This window comes from Equus caballus, chromosome 1 (assembly GCF_041296265.1).
Source record: "Equus caballus isolate H_3958 breed thoroughbred chromosome 1, TB-T2T, whole genome shotgun sequence".
Classification (NCBI taxonomy): Eukaryota; Metazoa; Chordata; class Mammalia; order Perissodactyla; family Equidae; genus Equus; species Equus caballus.
In genome coordinates, this window is record NC_091684.1 from 96,293,783 (window position 1) to 96,316,162 (window position 22,380).

Genomic DNA, 22,380 nt, shown 5'->3' on the forward strand with positions numbered 1-22,380 from the left:
AGGGTAACTCCTGTGTGTTCGACTCCTACTTCCTCCCTGCCTGAATCCATACCTGATGTTAGTTTCTTGCATATTATTTTTTAAATCATATAAAAACAAATAACAATATATAGACCTTAACCTCTTCCCCTATTTACTGATATTCTTGCAGTTGCTTTCGTATTAGTTCAGAAAGCACTTTTTGATTCTTTTTTTACAGGCGCATTTCTACAGGTTTTTGGTTTGTCTGTTGTCAGCTGCTTTCCTGTGAATGAATAGAGCATGATTTATTTTACTGGTGCCCAACAGAGGGACATTTAGGCTGTTCCCAATATTGTGCTATTGAAAACATACTTGAATGAATACCATTGAACAGGTATTAATTCACACGTGTGTGAGAATAACTTTAAGATCAATACCTAGAAATAGAATTGCTGGTTAAAAGGATTTGTGTGTGTGTAATTTTGCTAAATATTGCCAAGTTGCCCTCCATAGATGTCAAGTCAATCTCTAAATCCACAATGTATGGGGTAGCAATTTCCCTACTGTCTTGTTAACACTGTGCCTTGCCAAACTTTGAGATATTTGCCAACATGATGGGTGAAAATGGGAACATAGAGTAATTAAAATTTTTATGTTTATTATCCTACATGAGCCTGTGTATCTTTCAAAATATTTTAGAGGCATTTGTTTTTCCTTTTCTGTTAAGTGCTAGTCGTATAATTTTCCCATGTTAAAAATTGGGTTGTTGGTGAGTCTCTTTCTTATTGATTTGTAGACGTTTTTATGCCTCAGGGAGATTGCCGTTTATGTTGTAATCTCAACATTGCCAATATTTTTCCCAGAATATTGTTAGTTTTTTTACTTTACTTATTATCATTATATTGCCATTATTATTATTTTTTACCACGTGGAAGGATTTTATGTAGTCTGATTGCCATTCTTTTCTTTTTACGGACTCTAGATTTTAAATAATTTTTCCATGTTTTCTTCTAGTATTTTTGTAGTTTTGACTTGGTACATTGAAAGCTTTGATCCTTTTGGAATTCATCCTGGTTGCTATGTGCCTTGTATGAAGAATGGATCCCACTTAACATTTTGCCAGATGGTTGCCCAGTTGTCCCAATGCCATTTGTTGAATAATTCATATTTTCTGTACTTTCTTAGGGTTTGGTTAAGGGCAAAACACTCTCAACTTTCATCCTGCCGTAGTGGATTTTAGTCTGGGATTTCCCAGGAAGGTGATAAATCTCTTTGTCGAGGCCTCTGGTGTTTACATTGCCTGATCTCTTGGGATTACTCTGCGCCTCTTCACATGGTCTCCTGCTTTCCAAGCCTTTGTGGTTGCTTCCCTTGATGACAGGATTCTTTTCCTATAAAAAACAACATAAAAGCCCAATGTGTCTGATGTGCCTTCATGGTGGCTACAGCGACAGCACCAGCCACAGCCATTTACAGGCAGAGAGCTCTCAACAAACATCTCAAGGCTTGCTAATTTCTACCAAAGGATTCTGCCTCAGGACACGATGGATGCTGCCAAGCAAAAGAAATGTGAACAGGTGGAAGAGGGGCTACATTCGGCAAAGGAGAGCATAAAGACAGAGGAAAATGTCAGCTATTAAGCATCTGAAACAATAATAGAGGACATGCCTATTCCTTCCCCTGAATTCCACCTCGCCCGCTTACCATCTCCTCCACCCAGTGACTCTTCCAATAGAATGATTAACAACAAGCTGAAAACTCCAGAAAAATGTAAATGACTCAGGACCTCTGGATCCTGTTTGTCTATTTATGCATTTCTATATAAAGTTTATTTCCCCCTTATAAAAATAAGCATGCTTAGGGCTGGCCCAGTGGCGGAGTGGTTAAGTTCACATGCTCCACTTCAGTGGCCTGGGGTTTGCAGGATCAGATCCCAGGGGCGGACCTACGTCACGCATCAAGCCATGCTGTGCCACTGTCCCACATCCAAAATAGAGGAAGATAGGCAAGATGTTAGCTCAGGGCTAATCTTCCTCAAGCAAAAATAAATAAATAAGTAAGCACACTTGTCGTATACAGGTATGCTTTTGAACTTCTTCGCATTTTCTTAAAGAGTCTGATTCAATAAAGAATTTGAAGCAGATTTGAGAATGATGAATTTGAGGATGATGGTGTGGGAGGAGCATAGGCTCAAAGAAGTGTGAATTACGTGCGTCAGTACCATGACCACATTGCACACCAATTTGGCTCTGCATTTCATAGCAGTCATAGCAAAGAGGGAAATATTCGTTGCAACTTTTACAATAAGACGAAGAGCTACACATGGGAGGCCCAGCTTCTCCTACACCGAGTCCAGGACTAGTTCTCCCAAAGGCCCAAATGCTCATTATTGAGGAATTCTAGACCCATTGGGATTGACAATCACATACATGGGTTTGATTACAGGGAACAGGGGAAGCGTAAATGTGTCCTCACCCCCTAGAGGAAAAGGTCCTTTACTTCTGGTTAGCTCTGCAGGCAGGGTGGATCCAGGTGGCGTGACACATGGAGTGTATGCAATTTTGGAGGTTTTCTTTAAGGAAAAGACCATGAAATTGTAAATATAAAATCAGGCATGAGAGTGAATATTTACTTACTGAGACTATAAATCATAACACGAATCATAAAAACTATGAAAAAGTTGGCAAATACAACAAAATCTCACACACATAGACACACTGCCTGGCACACAGTTCTGTAATACTTTTCCCCTATCTTTTTTTGGCTACTGTTTTCTTTGGCTATCCTCTCTTCATATGACAATCTTTTTGAGTTTCATTTTCTATAGCAAGAATAGAAAGAGAATTAATTTTCCTCTGGGATGGTTTATTGAAGGTTTTTTATTGGTAGTTGTTTAGAAAGGTTTTATTTATTTTTCTCATCATTGTTAAGGTCTTGTAAATTTAAGATTGTTGTCAAAATTGGGTTTTTGTATGTTAGTTGTAAATTTGGAAGATTTTTTCCATGGCTAGCTTCTGACTTGGTTTATTTTGAAACTGGTTTCTCCTCTACTTCCACATACTTCCGGTGCCAGGGTCTGCAGGGCATATGTTACCTCCGCATGACCTCACCTGTGCACCTTGGTGGTAGCAGGCCAGGTGAGTTGGCACACAGGGCGGTTAAAAGAAATCCTGCATTGCCATTCTGGGACAGCTGGCAATAAGTTAACTGTGCTCAGAAGTGATGTCAGACCACAGAATATATCCCACTAAACTCAAGCCAAATTTACCAAAACTTAGCTTCCCCGAATTTCTATTAGCTGTTCCAACAGCAGTAGATGCAAGAGACAGTGTGGCTAAAGGGAGTTGGCATGGAACAGCAGTCTTCACTGATTTCAGTGAAGTATCTGACTTTTGCAAGTTTTACAAAACCAAAGGGGCGTGGGAGCACATGGCTAGTGCCTCTCCCTTGCAATTGGGTAGGCCAGGGCAACAGAAGGGCCCTGAGGCCTAAGTCATTCCCTCTAGTTAAACCTCCCTCTGTAAGCAGAGCTCCACAGAGTAACCAGAATCACTTCCCATGCCTCCTGCGGGGGGTTAACATACAGGATTTGGACACAGACACTAGGTCCTGTTTTATTTCAGTATGACCCTGGGCTAGTTATTTAACTTCTCTGAGCCTCAGTTTCATCAGCTTGAAAATGGAGATCATCATAATAATATGAACATATGGGATTGTTTTGAGGGTTAAATGAGGTATACGTTCATTGCTTTGTGCATCATAAGCTCTAAGGTGATATCAGGTATACGGATACATGAGCATCCTGAAAGAGACCATCTCACCACTTGCGCTGTCCTCTTTGGGACCAATAAAAATCCTTGCTGCCTTTGTGCTGTACGGTCCAATGACCTGTTGTATTTTAGAACCCTGAAGGTCTTGCCTTCAGACAAGTAGAGTTTTGAATTTAGTGATTCTGATTGTTGTTTTCAACTTTTCTCTTCTCTTTTCCTTGAATTGTCCATACTTGGGTCCACACTCTGGCTAACATCCAACGTTAACCAGAGTGTGAGCTGAAATTCAAGCAAACTCCAGCTGTTTTTTGTGAGTGGAGTGAAGGGACTGACCTAGCAGGGGTGGAGGAGGACTAACCTGAGGACACAGGTTTACTAACTTGATTGGAGTAGATTCAGGAATAAGTTCCAAGCATGTTTTCCAGGGGTTTGGACCACCCCGTAGCACAGACTGGCCATTCACCTGCCTCTGTCTACCCGTTATGTCCTAGGCCCCGGTCTGCTCTGGACCCCATGGTGCTCATGGACCCCCTGCAGCAGCTCAGGTGGCTGAGTGTCCCCACACCAAGGAGGCTGGCTCCTAAGGAGACCAAGGAAACTTCATCCACCCAGGCTTGCTCTCTCTGTCCCTTTAGGGTCTCACTGTGGGCATGTGAATCCTGCCAAAACATGCTATGTGGGGCCACTCAAAGGCTCCACGTTTATTTCGGAGGCCCTGCGGTGAGTTGCTTTGCCAGGTGTACCCCTACTAAAAATGGTGCTCCTCAGGGCGCCTCTGTGCTGCCCTTTTAGAAGAACCCCTTTGCAGGACACGCCCAGCGGTATAGAAAGATGCTAGAGCTCTCTGATTATTCAACACAGCTGCCCCTGGGCCCAGGAAGGACTTACTGAGATTTATTTGGCTCACCTCTCATCACCCTCCATGGAACGGCTCACCATTTCAGAGGCTCACCATCCAGCTCCTGAACAAACCAGATTCCTGCGGGCAGAAAACGCATTTATTTAACTTTCATTAAGAACTAATGTGGAAGCATCCAGCAGTCTCCAGAGGTCTTCTCTGTGGCCTCCTCCATAATTTATGTATTATTTAATCTTCAAATGCAGTCTCACAGAGCCTTCGCCGGATTTTCCTCATCTGCCTCCCCACACGGCGATAAAATTATCCCCTGAGCGTCTTAGATCACAAAATGCTACCTTTTGGAAATGGAGAGATAATACTGTTTATGTATGAGTAGGAGAGAATTACTTTACTTGTCTGTAGTAATGCTGATTAAATTGAAATGTCAGAGCTAATGTTACAGTTAATAAATGTTATACATATTCAAATCTGTCCAAATACTGACAACTCTAACTAATGCATACGATGCTGTTTAAAATCACAGGAATACCCAAATTTTGTGAGTGCCATTGGTGCTATCCATTTCTGAATAAGGTGCAAATATAAATGAGACCCATGTTGCTGACCTCTTGCAGGTCATGTTTTGTCACTGAGAGTTTTCTTAAGTGGATAAATTGGTACTGCTATGAGAGGTCGACCTAGCCTTTGGGAAACTATTGTGAGATAAGTTGCAATATGTAAATCGGAAGGTGGTGGGGTAGGAGTGTGTTGTTAGGGTGTGATGGGAAAATAGAGTGCCAGACATCAGTAGGCCAGGGGCCATCAATGAGAGGGAGGGCAAATGGGCTTCTCCATGTCCCCTCCCCTCTTACAGCCTCGTAAAGAAGGTTTATCGTTGCGTCTTCTCTTCTTCATAAGAGAAATTGTAGCTGAGAACTGTTATCTCAGTGGGCATCCTTGCGCAGATGGTCACAGGTCTTTCTGTTCAAAGAGTAGAATGCAGAGAGCACGAGGGGGTAGGAACACAGAGGAATGGAGATTAAGGCTGTGGTGTGGGCAGCTGGCTCGGGGCACCGATGACAGAGACCAAGACTCCAGTGCCCCCTGCCTATCCTCCCCAAAGCCAAGTCTGGATATGTGAAGAAGGATGGCACCTCTGCTATGGCCACAGGAGAGGTCTTTGTTGATTTACTGTCCACCCACCCCGTCTCCCCAGATGCTCCATGTTCTGCTGTGCTTTCCCAGTTCCCAGACTGAGCATGAGATTTCTAGCCCCATCGATAGAGTTGCAAATTCTCGCCCTGCCCCATGCTAGGCGTGTGACGTTAGGCTGGGTTTTAACGCTCAGGCTGCTCATGTGTTAAAGGGAGTTAGACATAGCTGTCTCCTGGGACCCTTCTGCTTAAGGGGGAGCACATGTATATCAGGCACCTGGCAAATCACCGGCTCACAGGTGGCACCCCTCCTCCCACATGCTCCACTCCACCTTCCCTCATTTTTACAGCATCAAGACTGGAGGTTCTCTTCTCCTCCCCACTGCCCTCTGTCTGTCCTGGCAAAGCCCAGTCGCCTTTTTTGGTTGGCAGGAAGGGAGCAAGCAGCCTGTGACCCCTCTCGCCAGCACGTGGAGTAGACTAGGGCTTGGCTAGAAACAGGGAAGCCAATTGAGGTGCAGTGCCTGCATCATGGCAGATCGGGGACTGACTTGCACGCTCATACTCTACGGTGGAACGTCTGTGATGGCACAGCTGGCATCCGCTGGCAGGTAGCTCCTCACCCTAAGAGAATTTTAATTCAGTAGGATTTTGCCAGCAAGTGTCTGTAACAAAGAAAGGGTATATTAAAGTGTGCATTAGGGATTGTGGTTACTATAAATTACATTCTTTGAAATCTCATTTAGATCCAGGAAACAGACTGCATTTCGAAGCCTCGGAGGATTAATCCTTTTGGAACAATGGAGTGTCAGTGATCATTTGGAAAAGTAATTATGCCAAATTTAATTATCAGGCATGTGCATTTCATCGGCGTCACCGTGCACCCCCAGAGGACAGTGCAGAAAAGGTTGTCCCAGCACGGGCCCTTGATTGAGGAACGTGGTGCCAAATTATACATGTTGTAATTGAGTGTCACTTAATATGAGGTTTGATGGATGCAGAGATGGTGGGTGGAGCGAGTGGGAGGGGGCGTCTGGCCCACTCAGCAGATGTTTGAGAAATTTGGAAAGGCTTTTCAATGTTTTGAACGTTTTGGAGAGGAGCAAAGTACATTTCAAGTAGGCTGGTAAAAATGTTTCCCTGTCTTAAGCATTTCTTTTGTTCTCTGTTCTTGTGGTACCCTCACCTCTTCGGAACTGCAGAATTCAGTTTGGAATACTCAAGTGAGTTGCTGAACGGGACTTTGAAAGTGTGCATGTGTTTGCGGAGTGTAGGGGTGGCACAGGAGTGTCTGGGGGACAGATGGACTGTGGAAATGTGGATCATAAGGTTTTCAGAGTTTGTGATAGTGGAGGCTGACCTGTTGGTGACCCACATCGGGGTAATCCGTCTCCTGGCCCCCATCCCAGCTTCTTCCTTTTGGCTGGCTAACACTTTAGAACTTATTGTCCTTAGCTCTTCTTTAGGGGGCTTCCCCTGATGACCCTGAGTCAGGGTGGGTGCCATGCACTCACTCACTTGCACAGTGCAACAATATTGTTGCCATTTATATGCCTATGGCCTCTGTACACTATGGGCACCCACCATGAGAACAGTGACCACATCCGTTGCTCAGCCTTGGCTCCCAGCCCCCAGCACAGCACCTGCATAGAAAGGGCTCAGTAAATATTTGTCTGAGTGGATGATCAAAAACTGGAAAGAACAGGAATCGATTCTTCCTCTCTACATGTCCCTACCTGTGCTGAAGCCTAAACAAAGTGTCTTCAAAGCTGTTGCCTCTGGTTTTGGGGTGCAATCTATAACGCTCTGGAGGTAAAACCATTCGTATGCGAAACTTGGACCTTCCACTGATGTGTGACCAGGAGCTAGTAGGTTAGCTTCTCTGGGGCTCAATGAGGATTGTAAAAGTGATGGCGGGCATCCTTGAGAGGACAAAGTGAAATAGCGTATGGCAGGTGCCTGGGAGGTGACAGGTGCTCTGTTCTTCCTGGGATATTCATAAAAAGTTACTTTTTATTTGCTCAACTGAGCTTAGAGTCTCTTTTATCTTTTGAAGAGTTGGCCAAGAATTCATTAAGGATGCCGAAGCCAGGACCTTGAACTTGAGATTAGAGGTGCTATTAGTGGATTATCAATGCCTTGGGGCCAACGCCACATCTCCTGGGTGTGAGCGATTGGTGGGCAAGTCTGCCCCTGTTGAGGAAAGACCCTCTGCTGTGCTTTTGGCTGAGAACCTCGCTGCCACAGGTAGAGTCTGATGGCCTTGTGGGGTTTGGTGTCCATGAGACACTTCTTTTCCTGGCTGGGGTGTTTCACCAAGACACATGACCCTCAAATCATTACAGCAAAGCAGAACGTTTACTGCACAGGAAATTCAGGCATAACTCTTACCTCATGGGGCTCTTAGGAGACAGAAAATGGGAAAATTGGGGAGGTTGTGCTTGAGAACCGTGGAGAGTGTTGCAAATATACATTTACTGTTGACCTCTGTCTCGCCGGCTAATGCAATGTGTGACCAGCCTCAGTGCTTTTCCAAGACGTGAGCAGGCTTAAAGATAAAGGAGTGCAGACCCCCTCTGACTTCTGCTGAGTTGATCCAGTTTTCCTGGCAGCAAATGAATGGGGCAAGCCCAAAACTGGCAAAGGGAGGGAACTAAATTGCTCTGAAATTGGCCGGTGTGTCAGGCAGAGTGCTAAGTACATTATCTTGTATAATTTCATCTCGTTTTCACAACATCCTGAGAAGTAGGTGATACGGTCTCCATTTACAGCTGAGTTGCCCAAATCATGCAATTAATAATAACAATAATAGTAATACCACCTGAAATCTACCAAGGACTTGCCATGTGTAGACGTTTCATAAAGCTGAACCATATAAAATTGCCATCTCTACAGGTCAGAAAGTGTTGAAGTTCAACTTCCCAAGGATCTCATTTGTGACTGAACTAACCACAGTCATTTGAGGCTGTCTGACTCCAAGTTCCTGTTATGACACCACCTCCCAAAGAGGGAAGCTACAGTGCTAGTGACACAAACGGATGTCAGAATGCCTTTTATATATTAATGGTGGCAAGAATTGGTACTATAAATGCCCCCACTGAGAAAGGTTGGGCCTGAAGCTTGGAGAAGGTGATGGGGATTACGGGCAAGAGAGCAAGTCCTTAGAGCTATGGGTACCCTTTCTTTCTTGTGCTAATTCTTTATCCGGCATGGTGCCTCAGGGTGCAGGGTGCCTCAGATGTGGAAGATGCTTTCACTGTATTAAGTTTAAAATGTCATCACTAATTAGCTAGGAAGGCAGGGTGGGGCCGTGCAGCACCAGGCCTGGGGACTTAACTTTATAGACATAGAATTGATGGGAAATATACGTTTTCCAAACTCATTTTAAAAATAGTTTCCCTTGGAAATTAAACCATTAAATTGTTCATCATTATGCAGATCAGTATTCATGCTTTAAAGAAACATAATTTTGCCTTCATTTAATTTGTTTCTCTAAGACCTAATTATGGATTGGATAAAAAATGTTATTTTTCTATCGCTGTGCAAATCGCTTTTTCTCACCTAGAAGGACAGCTGTCTCTGGTTATCGAGGGTCGTTTCCGGGCAGTAAAGAGTCAAGGAAAAGTCAGAGAGATGTCTTCCAAGAGGGAGCTGGTTGTTCATGAAGACGAAGAAACACAATAAGTGGGTTCCTTCTCAGTAAGACGGAGTAGTGGGGGCCGGCTTGTGTGAGACTCCAGGTCTTTTCCCAAGAACAGATGTATTCAGCTCTTTGACCAGGCCCTAGGGTTGTAAGGATGCCACAGGCCAAGGGCTGGTCCAGGGGCCAGCAGCAAGTCCCATCAGACTGGGCTGCCTGGCAGGGAGCACCAGAGTGGCGGAGGGCAGGAATGGCACTCAGTGACCTTGACTGACATTCAGGCACCAGGCAGAAGACAGTGCCTCTGGAGAAGTCACTTTGCTTCTTGGGAAGTGCTGATGCTAGCGACTTGATCCAGGCAAAGACTGAGACTGGAGTTGGCTCGGATTAGGATTATAATAAGAGCAACCAATTCTTTCGTGTTTACTATGTGCCAGGCACTTTAGTGTCGTTAAACACTAAAGTGTTAGCTTTAACACTAATGTTAGCTTTAGTGTTGTTAAAGTGTGTTTTAAACAGCTTACAAGCACCCGTTTGTATAATCCGTACAACAATTCTAGAGGAGGTCTATTTTGATCTACATTTTATAAATGAGGGCTTTGAGGTGCATAGGGGTTGAGCAGCTCATCCCTGTCACATTGCTGGTGAGCAAGGGGACTCTAGCATTTGCCTGGAGCTTCTGGCTTTGACCACTCCCCTTGTCTGCCTCTCAGTCTGAGCAGGTCACTCAAGTGCTGTAGGTTTACTCATATGGTTAATCTTCTCAACAGCCTCCTGAGGGAGATGGGACGGTGGTGAGCTGTTCTTCTGGTGGTCCTCAATGAATCACACCTCCAGGTGCTCCTGCCCTTTTGTACTCCCCTCCCCTTCAACCTGGGCTGGCCTGTGAGCTGCTTTAACCAATAGAATGTAGCAGAACTGACACTGTGACCTTATGACACTTGTCGGCCTTTACTTTGTGCTCTGGAGGAAGCTGGCTGCCACGTAAGAAGTCTGACTCCCCTGAGACCATGCTCAGCAAGGAGGAGAAGCTCTATGGAGGGAAACTGAGGCCCCAGCCAACAGCTTGGCCAAGCTCCCACCTGGTAGCCCCACCCCCTCGCCAGCCAGGGGAGTGAAGCCTTCTTGGAAGTAGATCCTGGGGCCCCAGTGTCCCTGGCTGACGCCACGTGAAGCAGGCACGAGCTATTGCCAAACTCCGTCCAGATTGCAAAAGCATAAGCAAGTAGATAAAACGATTGAAGATGATTTTTGTCTTAAGCCACTAAGTCTTGCAATTGTCTGATAATGCAGCAAACGATCATTGAAACGCCCATTCACGTCACTATATAGAGGGAAAGTCTGAGGTACAAAGAGCCTATGACTTGCCCAAAAGGATGCAACTCGGAAGTGGCACATGCAGAAATTGAGTCAAGGAGTGGGAATGCAGAGATACACTCTACCCACCATTCTCTGCTCCCTCCACTGGTGCGTCTCCAAGGATTTCCTCTGGGTGAGGCCCTATAGGGAGTGCTGTGGTATGTGAGCCCCCGCCTCGCCTCCTGGGTCTTATCCATCTGGCTGGAGTTAACATCCTCCCTTTAGAATACTTCCCAGCATAGGGGCATGAGTCAGGCTTTACTGAACTCCAAGAATGTACCAGACACTTCTTAGCAGCCTTATCATGTCATCTTACAACAGGTAAGATGATTGTCCCCCCGCCTTGCACGTAGGAAAACTGGGGTGTGGAGACTTTGGGAGTTTGCTCAGGTTCACACGGTCTGTTTGGAGTACAGCTCAAATTTGAACCTGGTTCCACCACCTCCACACACAGCACATGACCCCACTTCCCCTCCCGCACCCACTCTTCCGTGTGCCCCCGGTAGGCTCTGTCACGTTATTCAAGCTGTTGCTGAACTCTGTCTAAATTCAGCCCCTCCCAGCCTTCCTCCAACGGCGAGGTCAGCCTCCATCCTGGGATGCTTTGAAAGTTTGTAAGCCCACCCCGACTTGGTAGCCCCTCCTCACCTCCCCTGATCAGTGACCATTATGCCTGTTTTTCTGTGCACGCCAATCCCACAGAAGACAGAGGAGAGGATTCCTACCCTCACTCCACCCTTGTTCAGAGCAGGCCTTGGCTCCTCTCAGCATCCCCACAGCAGCCGCAGGGCCAGCTTCCTCCTCACAGCTGTGTCAGGATTGGGCTCTGGCTGGACCACAGGGAAATCTTTCCTTCTCACCCACAGATAATGAGCAGGGAGGTCTTCCTAAGTGGGGGGCTGCTTTTTCCTAGGTAGCAGGGGTGGCAGAGTCTTGAAGGGGATTTAGAGACATTGAGGCTGTGTGGAGGCCAGTGAAGGAGCATCTGATGAATGGGTGAACCCTGAGCCCCAGGGTTTCTCCTCTGTTGGCTGTGTCTGTTTCTCATGCCTTAGATCCTGTGCTTAGCTCTGGGAACAACCCAACAGCTGGATCCCTGGAGAGGCTGTGTGCAAGGAGCTGACAGACTGTGAGCACATTTTGATCAAAAAGTGCAGGGACCAGCTTGGTGCTGTAGTGGTTAAGTTCGCAGGCTCTGCATAGGTGGCCTGGGGTTCGTGGGTTTGGATCCCAGGTGTGGACCTATGCACGGCTCATCAAGCCGTGTTGTGGTGGCGTCCCACATACAAAATAGAGGAAGATTGGCACAGATGTTAGCTCAGGGCCAATTTTCCTCACCAAAAAGAAAAAAAAAAGAAAAGAAAAGAAAAAGAAAAAAGAAAGTGCAGTCACTTGTTCTTAAACTTGAAAACTACTCCCTGCCTCTGTCTCCCCATTGGACATGGAGTTGGTAAGGATGCTGTCTCCTTAGGTTGTCACAAGGATTGAGGAGTTCCTATTTGGATGGTGTTCAGAGCAGCACCCAGCATGACCTATATGTTTGATGATTAAATCAACAAAGAAGGGACAATACCCCAGTGTGCAGGACAAATGGATGAATGGCTGGATGCCCATGTGCATCTGGAGGTGGGGGATGAGAGACAGAGGGATGGAGAGGGTGGGAGGGAGATCACCACTGTGAGGGATGTTTCTGACCTGCTTCCACTAGTTTCCTGAGCATGGCAGGGTCTCGGTGTGTCCTCATGGCCATGGAAAAAGGGCTCCAGAGGTCAGGATACCAATCCCTTGTTTTAGGATGAGATGACTGAGCCCCAGGGCTGGGGGAGGGGCCATAAAATTCAGAGTGACTTTGTGTCAGACCTTTCCCATCCAGGTCACCAAGATATGGGGTCCTTGGAGGGGCCCAGTGTCAGAGCCCCTATCACACGTGTTTTCAGGTTCCCTGCACAGGTGTGCCTGAGCAGAAGTGTGGGATCCTGAGACATGAGACTGGTTCCTGCTGTGTTAGGGTCTCTGCAGGTGGCAGTTTCCCCAGTCCAGCCTGTGCACCGGTGGTGCCCGCCTCTGCTCCTCCTTCCTTCCAGACGAGGAGTCTCTTCTTCCACCCCCGGAATCTGGGCTGGCCAGTGACTTGCTGTGACCAATAGAATGTGGCCCAAATGACACTGCAGAAATTCCAGAGCCTCAGAAGAGCCTGGAAGAGCCCAGCATGGAAACCACATGGAGGATGGGCCCAGTCTTCAGTGCCCTGCTGATGCACTGGCCAAGGAAAGTCCTATAAGTGAGCCCCATAGCCCAGTGAGCTAGTAAGTTAGAAATAACAAGTTGTAGCTGTTTCAGGCCACTAGGTCTTGGGTGGTTTCTTTTGCTGCAATAGGTAACTGAAACACCTGCCAGGGCAGAAGGGGCTTGGAATCCTGGGCCCTGTTCTAGCTGCCCCCCATCAATGTGTGAAATGAAATTGGATTGTGTATGGAAAAGGGCGCCTCTGAACCATGCCTCATGTGGAACGGTGGGAGGAACCGGTGAGAAGACTGAAGACTCACAGGTGTACCGTTCGGCTGCTTCAAATGTCAGGAGGGCTGTTGCATGCTAGAAAGACCAGACTGATTCAAAAACATCCCAAGTGCTGTAAGAAAAACCACAACAATGATAAGAATAAATTCAGTACCTCCAATGTGCTGGTTATTTTATATCCAGCCTACCCTAATCTTGTGCATAACTCTTTAAGGTGATCCTTCCGTTATATTGCAGGTGAAGAAACAGAATCAGAGGCTGAGTGACTTGCCTAAAATCACACGGTGTGAAGAAGGGCACTAGAATTTGAACCTAAGTTTGCCTCCCAAGACCAGCCTCTCTGCATTATGCCTTGCTGTCTCTTGCGTGGCCCACTGGAGAGAACTCAAGGAAAGGGGGACATTTTTGGGGGGAATGGGGGTCTCAGCATAGCATGCTCTTTTTCACCTCAGTTACACTGCATGTGCTCTCTTTAACCAGCAATGACCTTTCTGTTGTTCTCTGTTTGGGAAAATCCTATTCACTCTTGGTATCTTCTCTCTCTCTCTTTGTCATACCCTTCCCCAGTCTTCTAGGCTCAGAGGATCATTCTTCCCTCTGTCTTTCCACAGTGCGTTCTTCAAACCCTCTTCTCATAGGTAACCTATGATTTTAATTACTTTCTATCATTGTGCCTTTATCCCTTCTAGATTATAAATTTCTCTAGGGCAGGGACTATGCTTCATTCATCTTTGTGACTTGCGCCTGTCAGGTTCTATCGTGTGGCAGCCTTCACTAAATGTTTGTTTAGTTAATGAATATGTTGATGATTCAATAGAAGCACTGACTCTGTGGACCATTGCCCAGATTTGGAAAATGACGCCTGTGATGGAAGTGAGCCCCTCCCCCTCTGTCTGTTGACTGGCTAGTCATTTAGGCTGCTGTCATGTGGATTCTGATATCATGTGGAGATTTCGCTAGATCAGTGACTCCGTGAGCGAATTGGACCATTGGGTGACAGCAGATAAAATTAGAAAGTTTCTTTATAGGTTTTTCATCTCCTAAAACTTAAAATGAAATGAAGCTTTACAATATTTACTATGTAGATTGATGGTAACACTAGTGCTTATAGGGGAATGGTTCTGCCGGGATGCCCTGACAGTCTTGCCTGTATCCACACAGGCCATGCAGGCAAAGCCTTGGACTGCGGCTCATGTAAGTCTTGATGGAGTCCCTTGAGATCCTCCTGGAACAGGAGAGGAAGGCAGGCCTGTGAGGAATTGCTGTGAGGTCATCTCCCACTCCCCTCTCTATTTCTCCTAGGGGACTGTCGTAACCAGACAGTTTCTCATTGCTTCTCAGGTTCTGATGAGTTATGAGGCTTTCTGTGTACAGGGTCTAGCTGCAGGATATAACACTGCTTAGCTGAAGTCTAGAATTGGCTCCCCAGCAATGAGGTATCCCACCATTCATGGTGCAGTCATCCGGACTCTTTTGTTTCAGTGCCATCATTTTTGGTGTGTGGCAAAAGGAGCCAGAGAGCTAGCATATCTGGCTGCTCTTCCTTTCTCTGTCTACATAAGTAATAAACTGTCTGAACCTGAAAGTGGCTGGTCATAGCTTTACCATGCCTGTGTGCTTCACAATGCCTTCACTCTGTCCACACGTCAGTCTGTCCGTGTGTCATGTATGGCAGAGCTTCTCCACTATCTGTAATAAAGGACCACTTATTTTCATTTTCAATCTGCCACTAACCAATATTTTCATGAAGTATGAGAAAATGAATTTCTAAAAAGATAAAATGAGATGAAAGACATACAAAATACAAGTCCCTCCCTCTTTTAGTTAAATTCAGGTTACACCGTGTAATCTGTCAGATGGCTACATGGGTATAAACACTTAGTTTTGGTTTCTCTACTTGTCTCATTGAGGACTAGAAACAGTTTGATGGCCAACACTGGTCCACCCATCTCACTCTAAGCAGCACGGATGTGGGGAATGTGGGGCACCCCGAGGGAAAAGTAGAGATTTTGGGACACAGATGGTTTGCTAGAGTGCCCAAGCTTTAATTTGATTTCAATAAATTGTTACGTATTATAATTCATATCTGCCTATGAAGGGGTTTCTGGATAATATTGAGTTTTAAATAAAATAACCCTTAGAGAATGGGGAAAAAAAACAGCTTAAAAGTTACCTGTTAATAATTTGCAGATTGAAGATAATGCTAATAAGGCAAACACAGCTAATGATATGAAAATGACACGGCGGCCGTTTCTCCAGATGTTAGTCTGAGCGCCCTGTAAGCTGTGTTATGAGGTAAAAACAACAATGCATTCTGATATTACAGGAAGCTAGTGGAAAAAGTTCCAGGTTATCAATAGAACTATTTAAGATATCAAATTTAATTTATAGTGGTTAGTAATGAACCACGTCCTAAGTGTATATTGTGTCTTGAAATATTCCTTAATGATAATATGGTCTATCAAGTCTAAGATCTTTAACAATAATTCATTGCATCTGTATCTCCACTTGTAAAATTCCACTTTATAAATATTTTGTAATATATGCAATATGTTAGTACAATATGTTAGTACAGATATTATACATATGATATGTATGAGATGTATCATATCATAAATATTTCACATAGATACATCATAAATAAGCAGTCGTATATTGTTTTGAAGGTTAACATTCTCTCACTGAAGGAGTAGTATCTAGGAAATGTGGACACCATGGCCAAGGTCACCTCCAAGGCCCTCCTACCTTTGGAAAAGGTGATCAGACAAGTCTCACCCTCACCCTGCCGGTGAAGGTCAGGATTTCTGGACTTTTCTCCATTTGGAGTGGGCTTTCAAGAGCGTGGGCATGTTTCCCACCAATTCTCACTCATAAAGGGCCTGAGGGCTGGCATTGTGTGTGCTCTGGTCTTGTACCAATTACAGGGATCATAAAGATGCACTCAAGGGGCACATCGACTCTTTCTGCAGTTTGTCTATTCCAAGCTTCATTAAAGAATGTGGATTAAAGAAAGGCCACTTTGGGAAGGCTGATGTGACTCTGCCCTGGCCAGTCAGAGAAGACTGACTGGCATAAATGTGGGGACGATTGCTTTCAGCTGGTCCCTAACATGGCACTACTCTTGGGCTGCTCTGCCAGTGAACACTGTGCCTTCTTGCATAAAAGCATGACTTCATTTAAAATCACAATTTATTTTTTTCATTGTAAAAGCAAGCCAGGCTCATTATAGAAAGTTTTTGAAAGGCATTGAATTCTAAAGGAAGGAATTCAGCAATAATTTTCATTACTTGAAGAAATCATTATTAACTTCTGTATCCATCTATCTATTATAGATTCCATACTACATACCATATGCATAATATAAATATGCATACATAAATGATATAATAAATATAAAATAAAATATATATATATGTTGTAATAAGGATGTATACTTATCTTTTTTGTTTCTTTTTAAAATCATGCAATCTCGATTCCCCACCTTTTACCTATACTGACCCCCAAAAGCCACTGAGGGGATTGAGTGCTACCATTTTTTGGTCCTGAGGTTTCTTCTCCCATATAACAAAAGGCATCAGACTGAACAGATGACAACCTGTGGACTCACTGATTATGGGACCACCTTGGTGGGAGGGACGGCAAATCTGTTGTTCTCAAGCTTTCAACAACAGCACGTTTTTGTTTTGAATGTGACATTGTCTCTTCTTAATGTCCCCTTTTATCTCCTGCACAAACCTTTCCAAAACTCTTCCCCAGACCTGCAAGACAGGGCTGCATAGAATCAACCCTGCTCTTCCCTAATATCTGCTCACTTCATTTGCATGTGACTGGGTGCCTTTATAATATCATTACCAAGAGAAGGAGACCTGTAACCAGGGCAACCAAGAGAGGTGCTTCTGCACTTCACACTTAGCCAGACTTTCTGCTCCATTTAGTTGGCGTCTGATCCTCTCTTGGCTCCCTTTTCTCTTGAGACTATAAGAATGTAAACACCCAGAGTCTCCCTCAGCTCGTGTCCTTTTCTCCCAGGGCCTCCCTTCAATCTACCAACACAACAGTCTATTTCTGCTGACTAAATATTTCTTCAGTGATTACAAGATTCCCCTTCTGATGATTACTACCCAATATTTAGGGTCATGATGTTTTCTAATGTTATTACAATCTCTAATAATCATTTTTAGCACTGCATAGTATTATATCTAGGGGTGGACCATAACTAATGACCAATTCTCATATTATTGGATTTTAAAGTACTTTTCGTTTTTGTTTGTTTCACCATTATGTTTAGTTCTCTGATGATCATCTTTTGTGGATAATTTTTGTTTTTGTCATTAATATATAGAATTCCTTCTCTATGATAGTCCCCCAGAATTGAAATGAGTGGTCAAGAGGTATATTTGTTAGGCTCTTGAAGCATACTGCTAAGTACCCTCCACAGAGTGTCAATTTACCCTGTATTATGATTGTGTTTATTTCACTTATCGTCACTAGGCATTTTACTTAAAAAAAATTTTTATGAGTAAGAAACAGAATATCACTACAACTTATCTTCTTATGTTATTATATTGAACATATTTCCATGCTTGTTAGGTCATTGCGTATTCTCTTTTGAGGAATTTTTTTTTTATGTAATTACTGACTTGCTTTCTTTTGAATTTTTACAAATGTTTTATGTTTCAAGGCATTCTTTCTATGAGGCCTGGGCAGATGCCCTGTTCTGGACACAGACTATCATACCTTTCAATCAATCGTGACGGATGATCAGATGCCCACATTTTTACCTGTAATGGGTCAAAACAGTCTTGCACTTCTGAGCATAGCTGAATCTTCTCCGAATTTTGGGTGAGGGGCAGTGTCATATGATCTTATATTAGGATTCTTCTGGATCCACAGCTCAGTCAACTGGCTGCACTGGGATAGCATTGCTGTTGGAATTCAGCTAACTATAAAAATAGGCATGCATCTCTGCATTTTTTGTGATAGTGATAGTAATAATCATCAGCTCTTATTCAGTGCCTGCTCTGTGTCAGGCATTTTAATAAGTCCTGAGGGTACTACTGAAAATGGGTCAAAAAATATTCTGTCCTCATGTAACTCATATTCCAGTGAGGGGAGATAAACTATACACTTATAAAGATTTTAGCAATTAAATGATAAAGTAAGTTGGATAACATTATATAATCCTGTAACCATACTATTCAGAAATGAGACAGGAAAGTGGGATGGAAACGGACCTAGGGAAGTCTACTTAGGATTAACAAGAAGTCCCTTCAGAGAAAATGAGGACTGACCGATGCTCAGAAGCCAGCTCAGAATAGTTCTAGGGTAAAAATGTTTCTAGAAGAAGAACGTGTACAAAGACTCTAAACTAGGAACAGCTGTGAAATGTCTGAAGCACAGAAAGAAGGCCCACGTGGCTGTTTTAGATAACTAGGAGGAAGCAACATGATGTTATTAGAGAGATAAGCAGAAGTCAGATCATGGAAGATGTTGTAGGTCATGCTTAGGAGTTTGAATCTTATTTTAATTGGGAGCAAAGTGAGCCCTTTAAATGAAGGAGTGATGTGAAATCATTTATGTTTCTGAAATGTCACTCTGCCTGCTGCAAGGAGGAAGGACTATGGTCAGGATAGTCTAGACTATGCTATTGTCAGAGGCTTAATATTATAAAAATTTATTTCTTGTTCCCACAGTTTCTTAAGCCAAAGATTTCCGAGTCATCCTTGATTTCACTTCCCACATACAAGTCACCTGCTAGTCAGGAGGCCATGTGCCTGAGTTCTAACAAATGGGGATGTTTGCAGAAAGGATTCTTATTTTTGGTCCAGAGCTCATGAAAGTGTGTGTGCTTATCTTGCTGTCTCTTCTTTAGTGCTGTGGAGATTTCATGTTAGGGAAAAGTCACAGGAGAGATGTTGCCTGGATCCCTGAGTCACTGCATGGAGAAGATATTCCCTAGAGGTGACCCAATATCACTGAAATGAGGCTAAGGAAATAGGGGAAAATGTTGATATGTGATGACTGTAACTGCCTTTGACCACATGAGCCTGGCATGGAAATAGTAATAATAGGGAGTCTGGTTACAAAGCAGTTTCAATGATCTAAATGATAATGGTGGCTGGGATCTGGGGGGGCAGCAATAGAGATGGTTCAGTTTCAGGCTATATTTCAGAAGTAGAATCAAAAGCAGGTGACTTTTCTGTGAAAGGTGAAATCAAGGATGACTCTGACATCTTTGGCTTAAGCAGCTAGGTGGAATGATGGTGCTTGTAACTGAGATGAGGAAGAAAATAAAAGATTCGTGTGTGATGTGTGTTTGGGGATCAAAAGTTATATTTTGGATATTTTTGACTCTGCATTGTTTATTAGGTGCTGAAACGGAGATGCCACGTTGGAACCTGAACAGTGGAATCTGGACCAGGGACCAAATCTGATATACTAAGATAAATTTAGAAGTGATCAGAACATTTGTGGATTTTAAAACTCACAAGAACCTGCCATCAATGCTATTATGTTCTCTTTTTTAAAAAGCAAATTTTGAGGCTAAAAAGGGTTAAGTAGCTTGCTCATGGTCCTAATTTGCATGTGACTGAGGTAGGGTTCAAATTCAACTCTGTCCAAACTCATTCTACCATTCCATTCATTTCAGTTGAGTTACAAATCTCCCTACCGAGTATTTGCTCTGAGCCTGGGGTCTCTCCAGGCTACAAAGAGGCAGATACTCACAGGTGCCAACCTTCAGAGGCACACAGTCAAGATGGCCAGATACCCTTTACTCCTGCGCCTTATTTCCCTGCACATGGACTTAAAGCTCATCAGAGGCAGAGCTCTCTGCAAACCTTACAAAGTAGCGTCCTGATTATTTTCTATTTTTACTGTTGTAGAAATAAAGATGCTTTATTTTCATGATTTCAGATGGCTATTTTCAGATCTGAATTACGTGTATAATCTAAAGAAGGATCACTGGTACTGGAAGCAAATATCATTTACCTTCTGATTATAGACTGTGAAGGGAGAAATTAGAAATGGGAAAAACTATCTTTCTCCTCCTACACTGTCTCTGTAACCAGCTTATCTGAGCTCAAGGCTTTTACTATCCTCCTTAACTTGAAGTGGGTTCAAAATCACCACTTCTTGGTTTCTATTTCCTAGTATCATGCCCAGGTTTTATATACTAATCATTTTCAGGGGTAGGATTTAGCCCTCTTATTGTCACCCTGTTTGGGTAATGATAATTGTTTGACTCTGGTGTTGAAGGGAATGAGAGTGTTTGCCATCTGTGCACTGGAGAGACCTCTAAATTGTGGAGCTGAGAGGAAGGGACAGGAAGAAGAAGGTCTGAGACCTGTGAGGTTTCCAGGGTGCACCAGTGTAATGATCTGGTTCCTGAATGTCAAGTAAAATGTCGGGAGAATGCTGCCCTTAAGTGTCTCTTGGTTCTGCGCCTCTTCAGTAGCTCTAGAGTCCAGATGAGATTCCATTACCATGGAAATTAACAGCCGTGGGGGCGTTCATCCTTTCTTTCTCCCTTTGTGATGTAAATAAATGCTTATGCAGACCCTACTGTGTCCAGAAACATTTTAGAAGGAAAGTCCAGTGGACTGGGATTCCGACGTCGTGAGTTGAAAGCTTCCCTAAATGATTTAATAGACACTCAGCAAGTCACACATCCTCTCTGAGGTTCAGTTTCTCCACCTGCAAAATTGAGCACAATAAATCCTGTTCAACTTAACTCACATAACGTTGGTGGCACTCAAATGAGATGTAGTGTGTGACAATGCTTTGTATAATATAAACAAATCTCCCTATTGTGTGCTGTCGGTCTGCCTATTAGATGCTGTGAGAACACAGAGAGGAATGAACCAGCTCATGCCTTTAAGATGAGCACAAGGACAAATGCATGGGAAGCTGTTATTGTTGATGCTGACAAACTACCCCAAAATTTAGTGGCTTAAAACAATAATCATTTTGTCATGTTTCAGAGATTCTGCAGGTCAGACTTTGAGCAGAGCTTACCTGGGTGACGTTTTGCTCCTTGTGGCATCAACTGAGATCACTTTGTGGTACTCAGTTGGCAGATGGGCTGGCTTGGGGAGTTCAAGAGGGCTTCACTTGCATGTCTGGCACCTTGGCAGGGGTGATGGAAGGCTGAGCTCATCTGGAACTATATACCAAGACACCTGTATGTGGCCTCTTCAACATGGTAATCTTAAGGCTGTTGGATTTCTTACATGATGGCTGGCTTCCCCCAAAGCAAGTGTCACAATAGAACCAAGTAGATGTTGCACTGCCATTTAGAATGCAGCCTCAGAGTTCACATAGTGTCACTTCCACCACAATTGATAAATTCCAAGTGGAACCAGTTAAGATTTAATGGAGAGGAGAAGGGTTAGGTTCCACATGTTGATAAGGAAGTGGCAAGGCTATGTTCTGGAAGAGTATATGAGATAGATAATGTTGTTGCTACTCTCAGAAGATACGATCTAAAAGATTCAGTCCTTCCTCTGGCCACAATGATCCATACCCCTCCCCAATGAAAAATATTCTCATTCTTTCCCTCAAGGACCCCAGAGTCTTGCTCCATTTTGGCATTGACACAAAGTCTAGGATCTTATCATCTAAATCAGGTCAAGATGAGTCTGAGGCTCCTTGGGTACAGATGCTTGATTACATCTTCCAAGTCTGGTTCCTCTCAGTCTGAAGACCTCAATCCAAAGACCCAAGTTATCTGATCTCCTTGAATTCAGTATATAAAGGTAAGACAGTGACAGGATAACTGCAATAAACGTTTCCCTCCGTAAGACAGGAGGCACATAGTGATTGCTGGTCCATAGAAATTCTGATATCCACCTGGGCTGTCTTTAGCTCCTTGATTAGGGCCTGTTGCTGCTTCCTGGGAATGATTCTCTGTCTGATCCATCCTCTGAGCTCTTGGTTCTGCCTTCTAAGTCATCTTTGCTTTTCTGTAAAAATGTGTACTCTGATTACAACTGAAGAGTTTCCTTAGCTGCTTCCTGCCCATAGAACTTCAGAGATCTAAGTCTCTTTTCATTTTGCATTCTTTCCATCCCAGTTAGGCTAACCTGGCTGTGCTTCAGTCATTATAATTCTTTTAAAAATTGTGTGGATTTTTAAAGTTTG

At 44.0% G+C, this 22,380-nt stretch overlaps 1 protein-coding gene and 1 long non-coding RNA gene across 6 annotated transcripts in view; one reads left to right on the forward strand and one right to left on the reverse strand.

Moving 5' to 3' along the window:
* GRID1 (glutamate ionotropic receptor delta type subunit 1) overlaps nucleotides 1-22,380 on the forward strand; it is a 670,463-nt gene that overhangs the window by 521,651 nt on the left and 126,432 nt on the right. The window lies entirely within an intron of this gene.
* On the reverse strand, nucleotides 836-21,571 carry LOC106782199 (uncharacterized). Of its 3 annotated transcripts, none has more exons than XR_011438129.1 (9): nucleotides 21,256-21,571; nucleotides 15,413-15,522; nucleotides 13,269-13,351; nucleotides 7,308-7,366; nucleotides 6,347-6,388; nucleotides 5,442-5,550; nucleotides 4,639-4,710; nucleotides 2,437-2,533; nucleotides 836-1,352 (listed from the first exon to the last, which is right to left on the reverse strand). It is a non-coding gene; the product is annotated as an uncharacterized lncRNA (long non-coding RNA). The 3 variants fall into 3 exon arrangements; XR_011438134.1 differs by having other exon boundaries at nucleotides 6,248-6,388; XR_011438137.1 differs by lacking the exons at nucleotides 5,442-5,550; nucleotides 6,347-6,388.